Source organism: Amblyomma maculatum, chromosome 1, assembly GCF_055883805.1.
Source record: "Amblyomma maculatum isolate TAMU_Amacu chromosome 1, ASM5588380v1, whole genome shotgun sequence".
In the NCBI taxonomy this organism is placed as follows: Eukaryota; Metazoa; Arthropoda; class Arachnida; order Ixodida; family Ixodidae; genus Amblyomma; species Amblyomma maculatum.
In genome coordinates this window covers 502,665,507-502,678,463 of record NC_139344.1, presented here as the reverse complement: position 1 = coordinate 502,678,463, position 12,957 = coordinate 502,665,507, and positions in this window count along the sequence as shown.

Genomic DNA, 12,957 nt, shown 5'->3' with positions numbered 1-12,957 from the left:
AAAGCACGAACTGTCACAGCCGTCCATTACAGGAATCACAAATTCAAGCGTGAAAAAGGATATGAAGAACGGAAACCGAAACAGGATTCCCAATTAAATTTTCAAACAAGTGCAAATTTGCACCAAAGTAAAAAGCACGCGCATTCTCGTCTGCCACCAGGATAAGATGACCCGCAAGGTAATCCACATTTACATCCATCACACCCCACACATCAGCAGTCCTTTCGTCGCATTTATTAAGTCGAAATTGAATTTTGTTCCGACATGTCGTTTTGAGAAATTTAATGTACTGATAATTTCCTTATACGCATAGATATTTGGTTGTTTCTTCAATACTCCGCAGTTGATCATCAGCACTTGTTTGTATGCAACCTTAGACATTCGTTCAGTCCGCGTGCGGGGAGAGGAAAATAAAACTGACATATTTCCTTCACCGTCTCACTTGACAACTTCAGGTGATGTAATTAGCTAACCTAAGTTGGTTTATCAATTTCAGTGGATAATGTATCGGTTTCTTGAGCGAGATAGTAAGGATTTCAATCAAGTGAAGAAGGAAATGTGAATCCTTAAAAATTCTAGCGACTGCCCAAACACTGAAACGCAGTTATCTCCACATTTGGTTCAGCAGCGTTGAACTTCTCTCCATCTACAAGAGGAAGGTTTCTTAATGTTGGATCTGGCATGGCTTTATTGACGATGAGGCCGCATTATTTATGTGCTTTATCAAATACCGTAGCCATGAGCGCTTGATATTGCTCCGTTTATTGGGGATAAAAATGTCAGCGTAATTCTTGCTTGGTATCAGCTCCCCACTGTCCCCTTTAATTTTATAATTTTATCACGGATGATGCCAACGCTGGTGCTTTCAAGTAAGATACCGCAATAGTGGTGGATACAAACCTGGCCTTCATAGAAGACGTGGGTCCACTATGGTGTCCCTGCAAGAAAGTTGTTCATCTTAGGAAAACATTTGTCCGTGTGTCAAAATTGCGCTGTTCTGTTTTCCTCATAGCCTGAGTCACTCTGGCGCGTTAAACCCCATAAACCTAAACAATTCCTAAATATTTCGATTTCTGTTTGGGAGTCCACTAGGTCTACTAACGAAAAGTCTACTCCAACCAGAAGTTAAATATAGTTTAGCTTTTTATGTGAAATAATATCCGAGATGTTAAAATGAAAGAATCTTACACCAGCATGTCCCATATTACCTTCGTATTATCTTTTATTTGATTGCGGAAACAAGGAACAGCTCTGTACGAAATTATCAGCTTTTGAAAGCCCATTTCAATTATTCATCAACAAATAGAATGAAATTCGTGAGTATAAAAAGACGCGCAATAGGGATATCGACGGAGCAAAACCAGAATAAAATATAAATAAATATCTCAGTATTGATTTCGTTATCGTTTGTTTTCCGTGTTGCGCGCTGCCGTGAACATCATGGGGAACTGTGACCCCGTCAGGCCTAACCGCCTTTTGTCGCAGTTCCTTCTTTCATTTTTTGAAAGACAAAGAAAGCTCCAAAGCGCCAAAAAAATTCCACCAATGCCGCGCTGGTGACATCGAAGCAAATAGTAAAAACAGTGTCCTAAAACATCAATGTTGGGTAACGAAGTGACACTGAAGGGAGATTACAAACCTCTTCAACAATCACTTTCTTACAGGTGTTCGTTTGGGCATGCCCTGAGAAAATGGCGTCACCAAAACTTGCACCTCAGCTGTCTTATCAAGACCAAGCCAGCATGAATTACTGGGCGCAATGTATACTATATGAGCAACAATTCTGACACCGAAGAACTGAGACAGATACGAGAAATGAGTTGCAGTGGTGCACATACATAATCTTATTATGAAAATGTGCGAATTTATAACGATAACGAATATAGCAAGCGTTCCTGCAATTCGTTAGAGAGGATTTCATGACAATTTACATAAATATTGGCAAACCTCTCTATTTTAAAAGCTGGCTCACAGTTTCGAAAAGAGGCATGGCTTATCAAAATTATTCCCTATGCAATGAGGAAAGAACAATATGAATTTTATAATAGTAAATTAGCAGCAAAAACCTTTCGTGGACTCGAAAATGAAATTTCCGAAAATGTAGAAAGTAAGCTGTTCACACCAGACATTTTTCAGGTTAATTGCGTTTGACAGCACACAGTATGTGCTAAATTTAGGTCAACATGTTCATTACGGCATGTGAAGTAAATCACCTATTTCACGAAAAAAGTAATCTCCAGATCGAAGCTTCGAAGCGGAAATTTCATGTCACTACGTTGTCAACAGAATCAGCAGAAGCTTGTCAGCAGAGGTGTGACGCTTTCGAGAGTTAAAAATAAAACCTTGTCTCCACCGGGAATCGAACATCCATCTCTTCATCCCCAGCCGAGCACTGCAACTACTACGCCACGGCCCGGATCATGAGGCGCTGTTCATAATTCCCTTGTCTACCGTGATAATGATAGCGGGATTCCGCGACTGACAGATCCTTTCCTTAAAGTAAATATAGAACGCCACTGAAGTTTGATGCGTTCAATGAAATGCTGGTTGTACATGGGACGCGCGATGTACCGGCAAGCCAGGCCAGGCGATTCATGCACTCCAGGTGTCTGTGCGGCGCCTACGATTTGCCAATTCCTCGAACGCCGCACCACATAGCAAACAGGAGACCCAGATGTCCAGGAGGCATCAGTGGCGTATGAAATTGATTTACAGGGTAGAAAAGGCGCAGTATCTGTCACAATTCTCCGCGGACACATGTATACCACGCCGTAAAGGTAGGGGGCAAGGTAAGAGTGGAAGAAGAGAGGGAGATCGAGATGCCGTAGTGGAGGGTTACGATCCACCGCGCTATAATGGCTTTCGCCTCATCTCACTTTAGTGGCACAAAATACCCTCTAAATGTTTTTAAAATATTGAGCACTGCAAGGGCCCAAGGAGTCATTTTTGGAACACAAATGATAGTGCTAGTATTCGAGGAGTAAATAAAGAGTTCCCAATGAAGACGATACAAATGTATTGTCCCGTGGTAGTAACAAGGGCTCAGGCACAAAAGACAGTCGTAATGACACTCAAGTCCACTATTTATTGGGCTGACTTGCGCCCGCAAAAGAACAGAGCGATTCCTGTGGCGCCGATAGCAGCAAATGTGCTTTTTGGTCGTCGAACAAAAAATACCTGTCGCGTCCGTCAACGCTCAATTTATCGGCGGCGAAGCTATAGACAAAGCCGCAAACGGTGAATACCTGGAACATTGTAGAACCACATGGCTGGAATCTTCGAGATGCATCTTGCGGGACAAAGGATATGACAAAACGTCGTCTCTCGACAACGAGCATGAACAAAGAATACAAAAACGATCAGAGCGAGAAGACCGCATGACGACCGCAGTGATGTTTAGCTCGTTCGTTGCCAATCTTCGGAGGGGCTGAAGCCTCTCCAAACGTGGTCATTCGGCAGTGAAGAGAAGCAGAAGACGATGATCTGATGATGGTCAGGAGGAGATATATATTTACAGAAGCAAAATAGTATACATAGGCAAAGTTACAGCAACAAGTCATACAGACAACTGTAACTTAAAAGAAAATGAAGACTCTCACACAGAGAAGTCACTTTATAGGCCCTTACTTCCCTACCGAGCGTTTCGGTTAAAGCCTAGGGGGTGTAAATACGTGCTAACACGGAGCCTCAATCTTGACTGTCGAACATGGTCCGAGGACCGCTTTTTGATACCACACATCAACAAAGACCCAAGGGCGGTCACCTTAGGTGATCCGCCCCGAAAATGAAGCAGCCAATCAAATTATTTAAAAACATGCCACAATCCCAGTGGGTTGGGAATAATCTCGGACCCAGGTCCTCAATTACGTCAAATAAAAATACAAAATTCAAAACACACACTCTTTCCACTCGCCGGTCCCCGAACCCTCTCACACGGCGCCTGTCTTTGCCTCCCTTCCTCAGCGTGTTTGCGACGCGACCTTGCAGCTGGCGCCTTTGTGAAAGAAACGCCGCGGGGGATCTGGAGACTAGACCACCCAGCCGTCCCGTTCGAGGGAAAAGGGGGGGGGGGGGTGCACTGTCCCGGAGCAGTGTACAGTCGCCGTTGCTCGGACCCAATGTCTCGCGATACAGCGGGAGGCCGCTGGGCTGATTGCCTACTTGGGAGGGCCAAGGGTCGCGCCTATTGTCGCCTTCTGCAGGACATTTAGTGAGCGCTTGTGGCGGTGCAAAAAGCTTCATTAACGGCGTCTTCCTGCACCCATGCGTGGCGTTACGGCGGGACATCGCTGGACGAGCTGGCCGTAAAGTGGTTCGCAGAAGCGTGCTGCTGTTGTTCCCGGCCGATAAGGATGCGTCTGCCGTTCGCTTCTTGGCGACGCCTCGGGGCGAAGGGGCGAAACAAACCAAGCCTCCCGCGCGCCCGCGCGCCCGCGCCCAAGAAAAGGGGAGAAAAGGAGAAAAAAAAAAACAGCGCTCGCTCCTTGGCCTCGGCACGTGGGGGGTTCGACCGCCAGCTCGACTCCACGTGCGAGTCGCTTTTCACTGCGGCCTTACACGTCCCTCCTAAGAGGGTAAATGAGCTTGGAATCCGGTCATTTCAGCCTAATACAACAAAGGCCGCAACAACCCGCGAAGAAAACAAAACATGTAAGACACTTCGCACGTGAATGAAACACCAAATGAATCTCGCGACACAAGATGGGTATAACACAAAACAAATCACACATTCACATCGGCGGACCGGATAGAGTTCGTGAAAGTCCCGCGCGCGAGCAATTGGATGACCTCACGCCGAGTTCACGCGCACTCCACCGTTCACATCACACATTGCACCGGGTACGCGGGAACATTCACGCGTAGCCGAAAGGCCATGGCTCAAGCGTGTGCTTGCTCTACGCCCCAAGTTACATTGGGGACACGGGTTAACGCGTCGGCGTCACTATTGCTTGACCCTTTCCTGTGGGTCACCGTCACATTGTTGCGCTGTAGGGCCAGCGCCCATCGCGCGAGTTTTGCCCCATGAGGCGTACTAGTAGTGAGATAGGAGAGGGGGAATTGTGGTCAGACACCACGTTAATTTCTGCCCCGTACACCCAATGATCAAATTTCTTTAGTGCCCAGATAATGGCGAATGCTTCCCGCTCGATCGTAGACCAGCGGGTCTGCGTTGGCGTGAATCGGTGGCTGGCAAACGCTATCGGCCTTTCCCGTCCCTCGTCTCCCATCTGCACAAACAAGCCCCCGCTGCAACGTCGGACGCGTCGGTGAACAGCCAATATGGCCTTTTAATGTCGAGGGTGTTCAGCGATGCAGCTTCGCACAGAGCTGACTCGAGCCTGTCGAGCGCGTTTTCGCTTCCTGGCTCCACGGAATCGTGTTAGGTACACCTCGCCTCGTCAAAGACGTGAGTGGTGCGGCCACCTCGCCGTATCCTTCAACGTAATCGCGGTAGTAACCACATAAGCCTAGCAGACTCCGTAGCTGTCTCTTTGTTGCGGGGGGCACGAGCCCACGAATGGCCGATATCTTTTCTGGGTCGGGCCCATGGGTTCCGCCTCCCACTATGTGTCCTAGGTACTTAATGTGGGCCTGTGCGACCTGACACTTTTCCCGGCTCACTTTAAGCTTGGCGTCGCGCAACAAATCAAAAATTATTTCAAAGTGCCGCAAGTGTTCAGTCCACGAGGAAGAGAAAATGGCGATGTCATCGAGGTATGCGGCCGCATAAGCCTGATGTTTCGAGAGGAGGGTGTTCACTATCCGCTGAAAGGTGGCCGCGGCGTTCTTTAGCCCGAATGGCATGACGCGCCAAGCATATTGTCCCTCGTGAGTTACGAAGGCGGTCAGATGTTGGCTCTCCGGAGCTACCGGCACCTGCCAGTATCCGCGTCGCAAGTCGATAAGAGTGATATACCTAGCGCGGCCCACCCTCATGATGAGCTCTTTAGGGGGTGACATTGGAAAGGCATCCGTGCGCGTCGCTGCGTTTAAGGCGCGATAGTCAACACACATGCGCACCGATCCATCTTTCTTACCCACGCATACAACGGGATGGGCGCACTCGCTTTCCACCGGATACACCAGCCCGAGGTCTAGCAACTCGTTTACCTGGCGGCTCACCTCACTCCTTAATAACTCTGGCACGCGATATGGGAAAGTGCGTTTGAGCTGGTGGCCTTCGTGCAGCTCTATCTTATGTGCCCCAACTCGTGCGACTCCCGGCGTTTCGCTGAACAAATCAGCGTAAGCGGCAAACGCCTCCGAGATCTCGAGGCGGTCCTGAGTAGGTAGGTGTGCGAGTTTCTCCGCCTCTATCAGACAACCACCACATCTCTCAGGCACAAACCGAGGGGTGTACTCGATTTCACCAAACTCCTCGTCTTCCTCGAAAACTACTCCGACATGGCTGACACGTGCGTAGTAGGGTCGCAGCCTGTTCGCATGCACTATCGCTGTAGCCTTTTTTCCCTTGTCGATTCTGTACGAGTTCCGGCTCTCTTGCGCTATTACGACGAATGGACCGAGCCATTTGGGGGCCATTTTACTGCTAGGTTCTGTGTCAAAGAGCAATACCTCGTCTCCGACGACAAACGTCTTGCTCCGTGCGCGCCTGTTATACGCCTGCGCGTAACTTCCCTGACGTGCGCTCGACGTCAAACCCGCTACTTCTGCTGCTACTTCTAGCTGCTCGCGTTGCTCGCGTAGCTGTCTGAAATACTTCGCGGGTTCTTCCCTGAGTGTGTTCGGGAGGGGTTGCTGGCCTATCCATGTTCGCTGCAGAATTGCTAGCGGTCCGATAGGGTTTCTACCGAATAAGAGCCGGAACGGCGCCACGCCTGTAGTGTCATGGGGGACTTCCCTGTACGCCCAGAGAACGAACGGGACCAGTCTATCCCAGTTCTTGGTATCTTTCTCAATAACATGGAACAACATGTTCTTCAAAACGCGGTTCCACCTTTCCACTGTCCCGTTGCTCTCCGGATGCTCAGGAGTCGAAAAACGCGGTGCGCATCCCAGTCTTGCTAACAACTCACGCGTCAGCTGCGCCGTGAAGTTCGTTCCCTGATCTGAACGGACTACCTCAGGTATGCCTGTGCGGCTGAAAATCGTAAGCAAGGCGTCGCATGTTGCCCTAGCGGTTAGGGATCGTAAACAGACTACCTCCGGCCACAGCGTGCACAAGTCAACGAGGCAGAGAGCGTACCTATGACCCCTGCTCGACGGAACTTCGAGCGGCCCGATTATATCGACATTTACGACCTGAAACGGATGGTCGGGTCTGGTGAGAAATGTGATGGGAACCCTATCTTTAATTCGCCTGTCTGAGCGGACTTGACAGCCGTGACATGTCCTGCAGTGTCGCGTTACGTCCCCTTCTAAGCCTGGCCAGAAAACGCTGTACTTAATTCTGGTCTTTGTCTTCCGTGGCCCCAAATGGCCTCCCCAAAGGGACTCATGCGCAAGGCAGAGTACCTCTTCACGCCTGCTAAGGGAGAGCACAAGCTGCTTCACTTTGCTACCGGAGATCGAGTCCCAGTGATACAACAAGCCGTCTGAAACAAACATGCCTGCCTTCCCTGGCTTTGCGTCAGCCCATGCTTTCTTTAAGGTTTCGTCTGATACTTGGTCGGATCTGAATACCTGGCGCTGTTTTAGGGCTGCGTCCGCGTCATCCTGGATCGAGATTACATCTTCCTTCTCGCTTTCTTCCAGATCTACTTCACAGGGCGGTTCCGTCGCCACACCCTGCTCACCACTCATTAATTTGTCTGCCTCAGGCCCCGCCGCTTGCTCCTCGTGTGATGTAGAGCTCAGCTTTGCGCTCTGCTCCGCCATGGTGACAGACGCGTTAACCGCTTCAGACAGAGGGCAGGCCTTATTCATAACAAGTGCCTCGTAACGACTGTCTATCTCCGAAAGCAGTTCCCAATCCTCCCTGGAGAGCAAACAATCCACTCCCTCCGCCAGCTTATCAGAAACCGCGCATACAATGTCTACTGCCTCGGGCCCTGCTATGTGTGCGGTGGGCCGCCTGATGCTTACCGCAAGAGTGACCAGTTTTGCGTTAACCGTCTCCCCAAAAGCCGAAACTAGCTTTATCGAGCCGGATGGCTCCCGACATATACTTGGCACGAGGCCTTCCCTAACCACGGTGATCTTGCTACCAGTATCAATTATAGCTGTCGCCGGTATCCCTGCGCACTCAATCTCCACCTGCTGTAGCTTCGATCTGCGTACCTCGTCGAATGACTGGGGCGTTTTCATCTCTGCTACTAGGGTTGTCTGGGAGGTTACTGACGCCGGTGTTTCGCATGCCTCTACGTTGGCTACAGCTACTTTTTGAGCTCGAGCGTGTTTCTCCTTCTTCTGCACGTTTTGCGAAGCGTGAGGGCATTCCTTGGCTCGGTGGCCAGATGCGTGGCACTCATAACACTGAATTGGCCGTTTGCTATCATTGTTCGCCGCTTGCGGGGGTCCCTTGGGTTTTTCCGCATACGCAACAATTTGTTTCTCTGCGCGCCCCTTGCCCTTAGCCTGTTCGAACGTTTGGAGAACGTCGGATATTTCATCCGGTTTTAGCCACCTCTGCTCCTCACGAAGACGCACATATTCTAAGCCCTCAGGGCTCAAGCTACCCTTTATGCGATCTGCGATGATCAATGATACCAGGTCGTTATTGGTTTCTACGTCCCGTGACCGAAGGTAGTACTGAAAGTACTTCTTAGTGCGCGAGGTGAACTGCGCCCAAGTTTCATCGCGGCGTTTCGTCGCGCGCTCAAAGCGTTCGAGGTATTCTGAGGGGTTAAGCTTCAGCTCCTTTAAAACGGCTGTTTTTACCGACTCGTAGCTGCCACACTCATCGTCCCCGAGGTTACGGAGAAGGTACCTGACACGCTCAGCTAGTGCTGGCATGATTAAGTGAACGCGGCTTTCGTTTGGCACCTTGTACGTCGTGAAAATTCTCTCGACTTCCTCGAACCATAACGACACGTCCGCGTCACACGGCAGCTTCAGTCCCTTAAGGACTTTAGCGCATTGAGAAACTGGATCGGGCCCCATTCGACGCTGATCGTCAGTGTCTGACCTTACAGACGTCTGCCCGCTTCCCGCTATCGCCATTGCAACCGCAGGATCTAGCCCAAGTTTCTGTAACTCTAGGCGTTCGTGTGAAAGAATTTTCAATTTTTCCAGCTCAAAATCTAGTTCCATGCGGCGAATTGCAACCGCATCGGATACCGACATCTCCGCTACTTCACGTAGCGCTCCTGCTACAGGCTGAGTTGTCGCTTGCTGCGACTGCTCGCTGTAATCTGTTATATCTCCCCCTGTCTCTCTCTCGCCTACGCTCGCCATCGAACTCCGTGTTAAAACCATACGCCACTTTACACTTGAGCCATAGCCACTTCAACAAAGCGCAAGAAATCCCGCTTACCCGTGCTGGGGTCGCCAGTTGGGGCCTCTGTCCCTTGGTGCCGCAGCCTCGTCGGAGTCCTTCCCCAGAACGCTGCCTCTGGTTCGGGGCCTGGATCACCTTGCTGCTTCTGGCTGGACATGCGGACGCATGTTGCCTAGTGGGTTCCCAGGGCCTGGGTGCTCTGGGTGATGCTCATGGTCGCTGGTTGCCGAACCCTGTCGTGCTGCGCCAGGGATGTTTAGCTATCTTCGGCAGGTAGAGGCAGTGGACGATGATCTGATGATGGTCAGGAGGAGATATATATTTACAGAAGGAAAATAGTATATATAGGCAAAGTTGCAGCAACAAGTCACACAGACAACTGTAACTTAAAAGAAAATGAACTCTCACACAGATAAGTCACTTTACAGGCCCTTACTTTCCTACCGAGCGTTTCGGCTAAAGCCTGGGGGGGTGTAAATACGTGCTAAGCTCGGAGCCTCAATCTTGACTGTCGAACATGGTCCGAGGACCGCTTTTTGATACCAGACATCAGCAAAGACCCAAGGGCGGTCACCTTAGGTGATCCGCCCCGAAAATCAAGCAGCCAATCAAATTATTTAAAAACATGCCACAACCCCAGTGGGTTGGGAATAATCTGGGACCCAGGTCCTTAATTACGTCAAATAAAAATACAACATTCAAAACACACACTCTTTCCACTCGCCGGCGCCCAAACCCTCTCACATGGCGCCTGTCTTTGCCTCCCCTCCTCAGCGTGTTTGCGACGCGACCTTGCAGCTGGCGCCTTTGTGAAAGAAACGCCGCGGACGATCTGGAGACTAGGCCACCCAGCCGTCCCGTTCGAGGAAAAGGGGGGGGGGGGGGGCACTGTCCCAGAACAGCGTACAGTCGCCGTTGCTCGGACTCAATGTCTCGCGACACAGCGGGAGGCTGCTGGGCTGATTGCCTACTTGGGAGGGCCAAGGGTCGCGCCTATTGTCGCCTTCTGCAGGACATTTAGTGAGCGCTTGTGGCAGTGCAAAAAGCTTCATTAACGGCGTCTCCCTGCACCCATGCTTGGCGCCACGGCGGGCCATCGCTGGACGAGCTGGCCGTAAAGTGGTTCGCAGAAGCGTGCTGCTGTTGTTCTCGGCCGATAAGGATGCGTCTGCCGTTCGCTTCTTGGCGACGCCTCGGGGCGAAAGAAACCCAGCCTCCCGCGCGCCCCACGAGCCCGCGCCCAAGAAAAGTGGAGAAAAGGAGAAAAAAAAAACAACAGCGCTCGCTCCTTGGCCTCGGCGCGTGGGGGGTTCGAGCGCCAGCTCGACTCCACGTGCGAGTCGCTTTTCACTGCGGCCTTACAACCGCTGTGTAAAAAGAACAAATAAAGATTGGAATGAGCTAGAACATTTGAAATAAATGTAGAGGCAAATAAATGACAAAAACACTTGTGATGTAGGCAAAAAATTGTTACTATAAAAAAAAGCGAAGTGAATGTTGTTTATAACGAAGGAACCATCAGCAGCCTTACCTATGCAATTTCAGCAAGTACCTATACATAATCTACGATCCAATTTTCAGTGCTAAGTTCAAAAAGACATCGTATCAAGGTATACTCATATTTATGGGTTAAAAATTGACGTATCTGAAGTTACTGACTAGTCAAATATAGGGAGATCATTCTTCCCGTACGACGCTAAATGAAAACGTTTATGTAAAAGTTCATGTGCGCACACATCTCATATTCTGCGCTCTGCTGCTATGTTGTGACCAACGCCAACGGACGCCAACTTTATCTCCTCACGTTACAAAAGCGAGCTATGCCGGTCGTTAGAGGCCCTGCACTGCAAGCACTACTGTACTGTATTCTACCAGTTATAGCATACTTCTGATAAAATTCTGTTGGAACAAAAATTACCCTGTAAAGAACTACGTCAAGTGCGATCAACTTGCAAGGGAACGGATATGCTTTATCTTAAAAAAACAAAACAGTGCACTCTTGACAACACGAACAGAGAAAGGAACGACAACACAGCGCTAACTTCAACTGGTTATTTTTTTGCAGAGCGACGCAGTATTCGAAACGTGGGCGGGAAAGCATGGGCAACAGCTGCTGGGTTTGGACACGACAGAAGATAGCTTACCAAAAGTTGAAAAGACGCGAGGTAACAAAGCTGAACATAACAAATCGAGACAACAAGCTAGACCAAGTAATGGAAGGACGATGAAAAGGATGGAGCCAATAGGCCAAAAAAGGTAACAAGTAACACTATGCGATGTCAAGAGAACAAAATGCAAAGGCGCCAAAAAGGCCGCTAAAAGGAGAATGAAAATTAAAAGTGATAAAAAGCTAAAAGAGACATTAAAAGCAGAATGCCGAAAACAACCAATGCCAGAAGGCCTTTAACAGCTAAAAGATCTAGTCCGGAATCCTAAAGATTAAACCTACTCTGTGCATGGCTCAAATAATCGAACTCGCGTTTTGTTATCGCTATCGGGGGTGTGCTAACACAATCTTCTGCCAGGTTTAGCATACGGGCGGTTTCTGTCATTTCGCGTGTGATCCACGCGCATTTCTGGCAATGACAGTGCAATCAATAATAAAGGGCTCACTGTACTCAGAGGTGTTTTTTAGGAAGGTGGGCATCCAGGTTTCTATTTCAGTGTTGTACACGCTATTTGAGTGCTCCATAAAGGCCTCACCACATGGCCGCGTTTTTTCGGCGTCGCGTCAGCGTCTCATCTATGAGCGGCTCGCGCCGGAGAGGGTCTGGCGTCCGAAAGCCAAGATATCCTGGAAGTTTCAATTATTACCCAAAATCGTCCTATTCAGCGACGACGGGAACTTACTGGGGAGGGTGGCGGAGACAAGGGGAACAGAGGCGCAGGCATGCGCGCGGACAAGAAAGGAGCTCATGCTGTTTTGTTTTCTTAAAGGCCCACTGTCCACCCTCCGGTCGAAAATATTTTCTTCCCCGGTGACTGTGAGACTTCGCCCTTAGAACTCAAGGCCGCAAAATGTTTTTGAAAAGAATGATTAATAACGCAGTTACAGCCACCGCAATCACCCGATTCTATCATGCCTCTCTCCTTCCGTTCCCTCGCAAAGGTTTTTCACTCTCCTGCCCGAGGTCGTCTAGCCTCCGCAATACAAATTCCCCTTCCTCCTCCGCGTTTGGCGGGAGGTGGGGCGTGGCTCTCCGCGAGCGCGAAAAAAAAAAAAACGGTCGAGGGAGCGCGCGCCGCTGGATTGTCTGGTCGTGGCGAGGGAAAAGCGCGCTGCGAGCGGTAGACACCCATCCTTCTCCCGTCAGTCAGCGAGACGGACCAATGGACATCGTTCCCGGTACGTACGTCATTGCTGTGGCCCGTCGGGCCAGCGCAGGAAACCGGGAAGCTGGCTTCCCAGAGGAGAACATGAGATAGCTTTGAATTGTATTTTCGATGCTTTGCGGCGCGCGTGTCACTGTAGCATCTTGCACAGACTATCTCCGGTACCTGATCGAAACACTGGGCTCCTTTGCTTAAAAGGGCCTTCCCTGGACAGTGGCCCTTTA